The sequence below is a fragment of the Pagrus major genome, chromosome 9 (assembly GCF_040436345.1).
Source record: "Pagrus major chromosome 9, Pma_NU_1.0".
NCBI classification, from domain to species: Eukaryota; Metazoa; Chordata; class Actinopteri; order Spariformes; family Sparidae; genus Pagrus; species Pagrus major.
This window is the reverse complement of record NC_133223.1, coordinates 25,636,173-25,643,593: the sequence shown is the minus strand read 5'-3', so window position 1 is coordinate 25,643,593 and position 7,421 is coordinate 25,636,173.

Sequence of the window (7,421 nt, the reverse complement as noted above, 5' to 3'; positions counted from 1 at the left end):
ATCGTCTGTTGCAGGGCTGAAGCTCAGCCAAACAATCAGGAAGCGGATGTGTCCCTAGAGACAACGATGCCTCCGGAGAACGACAGCTCTTAATCATGAAGGACCCACTTTTCTGGCATTTCTCTCATTGTTGCACGCTCACCTCTCATTGAACAAGTGTGTGGGGGGGTCACCCGTCTTATGCATAGCGGAATAGCTATAACTCAAAACATTTAAGGCCAATTTTAGTGACAGATGTTGCTGTGTAACCACTCACATGACAACATTTGTTGCACAGTTATACAAGGAATACAACATGGCTCCAGGAGGGGCTTGGCATATGTGGAGTATGTGCTGTGCAGCACAAAACAGAAATCTGATGCTCAGCCCAGCCGGGGGGATGTTAATGTTGGCAGTTAATGTTCCTCAAAACCACTGATTTATTCACATTTGTTTGTGTCATAGGCTACAAACCATACTTCTAGTAAATGTGTCATATCGTGTTCACATTACATCATTATGACCTGACTTTTCTGCTCGGGAAGTGGAGGGTATGGTGGTGGAGTTACAGACCAGAAGCCTGCTAAGTGACCACAGTTCAAGAATGTGTTTCAACATTTGTAAAGCATGACATCCATGATATTTTTAAGGAGACCTTGGCACAATTTCCAGTCGTTTGTGCGAAAATGCAATGTTGCAACATATCCGTTTTGCAGAAATGTACATCGCCAGCATTTATTCTGGTGACTGGCTTTAGATGCAGCAGGTTGAGAAAGGACAACAGGTAAATCATCTTTGAAATGTTTATATCTTCAATTAAGTTATACATTTTTGTAATTTGGCTCCTAATTTGAGTAAACTGGCACTAACAATATCACTTTAGTGAGAAAGGGGTCTTGACCATGGCTGTTACATGGTTTTAACATCTGTGGATGACAGGTATGGGTGATATTAAATGAGAAATATTAAAAAACTGTTTAGCATATTATGAGGAATTAATTCTACTGAATTTGCATTGTGGTTTGAATAGCAGATGAACTATACTGGCAGGACATTACTAAACCAAATGAAAACAAAGACGAAATAACAGCAGGCATCTGTTCCACTGAGAGCCTTTTCTTGCTACAATTTTAGTTAAAGATATATCTCTGTGCAACCCTCAAGTACTGTACAAGTACATGCTGTACTGTCTCTGGAAATCATTCTGTTACATTCTTTCATTGAATTTGCAATAGTCATTTTGCCTTGAGAATTTTTTTCCATTCAAACTGTACAAGCGCAGCCTATTTTTTGTTATTTGCAGCTGCAGTAGATTCCTTACTTACCAATTACTGTGTTACAGAATAACTTCTTTAAAAATCAGCTTCTCACAGGGACTCTGTTTGCTCCAAAGTAAAAAAAACAGCAATGTACCCTGAAGTTATTTAGGAGCTATGCAGTTTGCCTGTCCTCATTTTGTTTTATCTGTAGCCCTCTAGTGTTGGTATTATATGATATTAACATAGAATTCATTACCGCAAACTTCCTCAATAATGATCATACTGGACTCAGATTCCCACAATGTTACCCATAATTACATTACATACTTACATCTTGTCCCATTGTACCTACATATACGTACTTGTACACTGTTGTACAAATAATTACACTGTAAATTAGGAGGGATTACACTCTACACTATGATGCAGGGCATGAGCTAAAGCGTTACCTAGGCTGATATTGGAGCAGCAGCCAGCCACTGTGGGCTATTTCAGCCGGCTGCAGAGAGCAACAGTCAACAGTTTCTGACACGACAGACTGATAATTTAGACTGAAAAGCAGGAGATAAGTATGGAGCAGAGATGGGGAGGCTAACAGGCAAGAAAGAGCAAAAGAAATTATCCAGGAGAGGTCATACAAGATGATTTTTTAGAACACTTCAAAGTCCAACAGCGTGTTCTCAAAGAAGGGTGTGTCTGGTCCGGCAGGGCATTAAAGTCTGACAATCAGTCAGAATATTTTATGGTGTGAGATTGGTGATGTCAGACCAGACCTTTCAGTAAGCCACTCACTTTTTACTGAGGCTGCTGTTTCTGTGTCTGCAAAGCTTTACATTCTTCTACTTCACTTCAAAATTTATAGACATCTTTGAAACAGTAGGTTCACAATTTCAGACAGAAGTAGAGAAGAGCATTGTAATTGCATACCCAGTGACTGCTGACTGTCGGCTAATATGACCACTATCCTGACAGATTTTATTAGCTTTAGCTGGCAAGCTTTTTAAGACAAAATTAGCGACATGAGGTAGATGAAAAAACCATCTCCAGCTGACTTTTTAATGTATCAGGCTGACTTATAGTAGCACTGAACGGCGATACGTTTCCTGGTAGAGCCTATACATTAGCATCCAAGTGAACTACAGCTGCTGTTCTCCATGAAGGAACAAGATACAGACTTCAAGCTTGCAGGAGCACATCACAGACAGCATCCCTGCCAGCCTGGACCCTCACCAGTATGCTTTCAGAACCAACAGATCCACAGAGGATGCCATGTCTACTGCCCTCCACTCAGTCTTCACACACAAAAGAACAGCTATGTCACAATGTTGATGTTGACTTCAGCTCAGCATTCAGTGCAATCTCACCCATGGAGCTGCTAAACCTAACTTAACAGGGGCTTGACTACCACACTCTGCAATTGGATATTGGACGTACTCACAAGCAGACCCCAGGCGGTACGGATGAGCTGTCAAATGTATTTAGTTTTCTTTCCTTAACAGAAAAATCCAGCTGCTACTGAAACAACTGTGAAAAATAAGAGAGGACTGCGCTCCATTTCAAGCCTGAGGCAAGAAAAGTTTCTCATAAAGACAGTGGAAAATAGAAACACCTGTACAATGTAATGCAAATTGCAGCTCTGTTATATTAGACCACGATATATTGTCGTTTCGGATATTTTGTTTACATAACGGTGATTACAGCCTCAAAAATAAGCACATCTGACCTATCATGACATCTTAACTTGGACTTTGGACCAACATTGTTTTAGGCCTGCTGCTAAAAACATAGACTTGCCACTTGCCGGGTTTTTGGGGCACACTGAGGTTAAACTAATGCACTGATACAACAGCCCTGTAATAAATAAAATACAAAACTATTGAGAGTTGATGATATTTAATCTACCTATAATTACTTTATGGGAAGGGCCATATATTGATCTGGTGATGACGTGTTCATGTGTCTTGTTTTGTCTGACTAAAAGTCTAAACAATTTCATAAAACACAAAAGCAGTAAATTGTATAGGGGAAGCTTGAATCAGAACATGTTTGGCATCTTTGCTCAGTAAACGTCTGAACTGTTTCATCATTTAATGAAACTGAACGGTCATTTTGTTGACAAAACAATTAGCTGATTAATCATTTCAGCCCTACACTGCTGCAACACACTGCATTCACTATAGAGAGTGATTAATCATTTCAAACAATCCCTTTTAATAAGTCTAATTTATTCCAAACCTGAGTGACCCTGCGGCTGTGAACCACCAGAGTCCTTGTCTCGGACACTCCTGCCGCCAAGACCTCAGCAGAAAACCATACAGGGAGGACTCCTTGGCGGTACGGACTGTTTGGTTGACCTGTGGTGTATTTCACAGGAAGTGCCACTGCTTCGCATTTCAATTTACATATGCTTGACATGGTTTATTCTTATGTTTGTTTTAACTCTGCAGAGAAAAGATGCGAGCCCAGAAAAAACAGTGGAAAGTGAAAATGAAATTGGCTCCTTCAACCCCTACCAACAGTGTCGATGTAAGCAGCCTCATTGTGAGTCAAAGTCTTTGTGCGGCTGATAACTCCATGTTGTTCGCAGTGGATTCATCACCTCAGGTCATTTATCCAAAGCTAAGTTCACAGTAGAATAACCAGCAGAGACGAAGAAGACTTGCTGGAGGTGAAGAATCTTTGCTGCAGAGAAACTTTCACACAAAGTTTCACATTAACCACATATTTTTATACATAATTAAAAAAAAACACCATGTCAGTGTATTACAGTATTGAGAGCCTTGAGAGTTGCTTTAGCTGTTAACAAAGAGGGACATCACAAAAACCCCTCGCTGACAGTGTTAAACAAGAGGAGAGAAAGTCTACCAAATACAAAATCAGCTAAAGAATAGCTGGGCTCACTGTGTTGGAGCCCTGTCAGAGCTACAGATGGGAGTGCAGATGAGGTCAATAAAGAGGTGGAGTTCAAAGCTCCTGCTGACGAAGAGGAGGCAGCAGCGAAGAAGACAGCAGAGGAGAAGAAGGACGAGCTGCCCATTCATACCTCCTTAGTGGTCCAGGCAGAGTGCCAGACGCTGTCCAAATAGCACTCGTCCTCGAACAGGTCAGTCCACAACTGCTCTTATTCAAAACCACAAAAGAAAAAAAAAAAAGATTTGTAGAAAGTTTTGAAATTCTTTATTTTACCATCAGTAATGTTGCCTCTGCAGCACTGGTGCCGTATGGGGGGGAAATGTTAGGACGATTCTCAGGGCCCGTGACTGACAGGGGGCCACAAAAGATAAGTTAAAAAAAATGTTAATAATTAACCCATCATAATTAAAGGTACATGTAGGTATATGTAGTGGCATCTAGCAGAACAAACTTGGCATAAAATGGAATATGTTTTCATTACCTTAGAATGAGGCGTATATCTACATTGGGAGCGGGTCCCCATCCACAGAGGTCGCCCTGTTGCACCGCCATGTCTCTACAGTAGCTCAGAACGGACAAACCTGGCACTAGTGAGGGCCTTTCGTGTTGCCGCCAGAAATGACCGGGTTGGAACAAGAAGAAGAAAAAGAGCAGGTGGCTGCTGTTTCCTGCCAAACAACATGTATTGAGAGAAGTGGAGGATGGGGGATCATACTTATTTTGTAGAAGAAACATCACAGGAGCATGAATCGAAGAAACAAAAACTGAATGAGATCGGGACAATTGACGCCGTTAAAAAGGAAGAAACATTGGAGATGCCTTTCCCAGATGGAAATCTCTGATAATAGAGAAATGTTTGCAGATTGATTGTGTCCTGCTTTCTGCTGGACAGGTAAGAGTAACGTTAAAGATTACAACTGACCGTAATATATATTTCCCCCCACTGCTAATGGTACAAGACCTAGATAATGTACCATATTTATTAGCAATTTTGAGTTATAACCTATAGTTTTATAGACTAAATAACTAAATACATCTTTACCTCATCACTTGAATTAGTAGAAATACTCAACGCTGTTGTTTACAAGTCCGTATTTAGAAAATGAGTTTCTTGTCCTGTGAGGGCCACTGGAGCTTCTGGAGCTTCTTGAGGTCTTCAGAAAGGGAGGGGTGAGCGAGGGAGTGTTGCAATCTAGAACCTCACCGCTAGATGTCGCTAAATAATCAATATATTAAACACTGTACCTTTAATATAATATTTTATTCAAAATATAGGTCTCTTTGTCTTAACTTGTTTTTAGTAAACATCCATATTGACCACCCCCCTGTATCTGCATGAAGATGCTGCTAGCGGATAGGCGTTGCACAGTGAGCCCCATGAGGAGCACCGTTGTCATGCTCCCCAAAAGGAAATTCGGTTTCCACAAAGGAAAGAACAAAAGTTAAAGACAGGAGAGAGAAAAGAAGGGGCGACAGCATGTCACCCAGTTTTTGTCTTCGCTGGCCAAGATGTTTACATTGTTTTCCCCAAAGGAATGATTTTTTTTTCTCCTTCAGATATAAGTGAACAGTAGAGTCTTGACCTGAGGAGTTGGCCCTCCTGTGTTGTGCCATTCGTTTATGGAGAGGTTGTTTTGTCTCCCCAATGTAACAGTATAAACTACATTACTCTGCTTATGCCTGGGTGTTTTGTCCCTAGGATAGACAATGTAAACATCTTGGCCAAAGGAGACAGTTGGTTTGAAAGAGGAGTAAAAGAATCAGACTGAAACGACTGTCTTAGAACAGAGGAGGAGGTGGCTTATGACATTACTTAACCCCACGTACAATGCTGTACTGAGTTCCCTCCCCAGACAGCTTAACAACAACCATTCACACCTGGGCTCACCTACCCCTAGCAACCAACATGAAGACCAGTTGGGTCAACGACCCACAAGTGGCCCTAAGGACTCTGAAAACTCAGAGCTCACACGTGTCCTTAACGACTCTGTAAAGACACTCCCACACAGAGTTTAAAAGCCTGCGGCTCCCCTCCAGTTAGTTAGAACTGAAGAAGCCTCTTGGATGAGAGGTGAAACGTCTTCAAAAAACTGAAACAAGTCCAGTTGCCTACGATACAGCACTTAGAATTACCATGAGCTGGATGACTGAGAACCTTCCTCAACAGAAGTTAGTTAACCTTCATAAACTCTACATGTAATGACACCTGATCTAACTCTCCTGTTAGGACACTACATGAGTGACGGGTTGTATCCTCATGCGGAGCCGGACGACCCTGCTGACTGCTGGCTCACTTTTAATGATTCAGAAGTCACTGAGACATTCAGGGTCTCTGTCAGCGAATATCCTCTTCTGCCGAAAAAGGGGTATGATGACAAGGCTGTCACGACCTGAATAACAGAACGAAGGATTGGAGGAACAAAAAAATAACTTGAACTATACACTTCCTTGTATCAATTGGAAACAGCTAATATGTTCTACCAGAACAATCACATGTCTAAATAAAACTATATATCTGGATGCATCATTCAAAGTATGCTGAATGTGTGCCCATGAATGTATAGGAGACATTGGATTACTTTGATGCTAGTTAAAAGGAGTATGTCTTCTTTGTCATGATTTCTGAATGGATTCAAGGACACTTCTTTGCAATCTGAGATAATGATATCCAGAGAAATTCAAAGTAGCCCTGAATCACTCTGAGAAGAAGCTTCAGTATGTAAATTGCCTTCATGAGTTGTGTGTCTCAGCCAGTGCTGCTGCTGTGCGATGGTTGCAATGGTCTTGAGCCAACAAACAGTTGTGGGCAACAAACAGAACATCTGTACCAATTATTCAGTGATGTGAACAGAGGTGTTTTCAATCGAACATGTAACAGACTGCAAAGTTGTAGAGCAAAGGGAAAGAGGCTGAACTCATATAAAAGGTGTTTTGTGGTTTTGGAGAGGTCTTTCTTCATGTGGGTACACGCCTCTGCCCACTAAAGCCATGCAACTAAAGTTGTGGCTGTCTGTAATGTTATTGGACCAGTATTGGTGCTGGCATATGGAATTAAAAGGAAACCTACACAGCTACTTTATATTTTCTTTTAGAAATGAGCGGCTTTGTGGCTTCCGCTCATTTGGCATTTTTAATGATATTCGAGTGAGATTACTGTTCGAGGGAGGGTTTGTGTTCTCATTTGAACTGCTCTGTGAATAGATCGAAAAAAAGGTACTTGATGATGACCTTGCGTCCTCTTCTTTGCCTTTTTCCTTGTTTTCTTTTGTG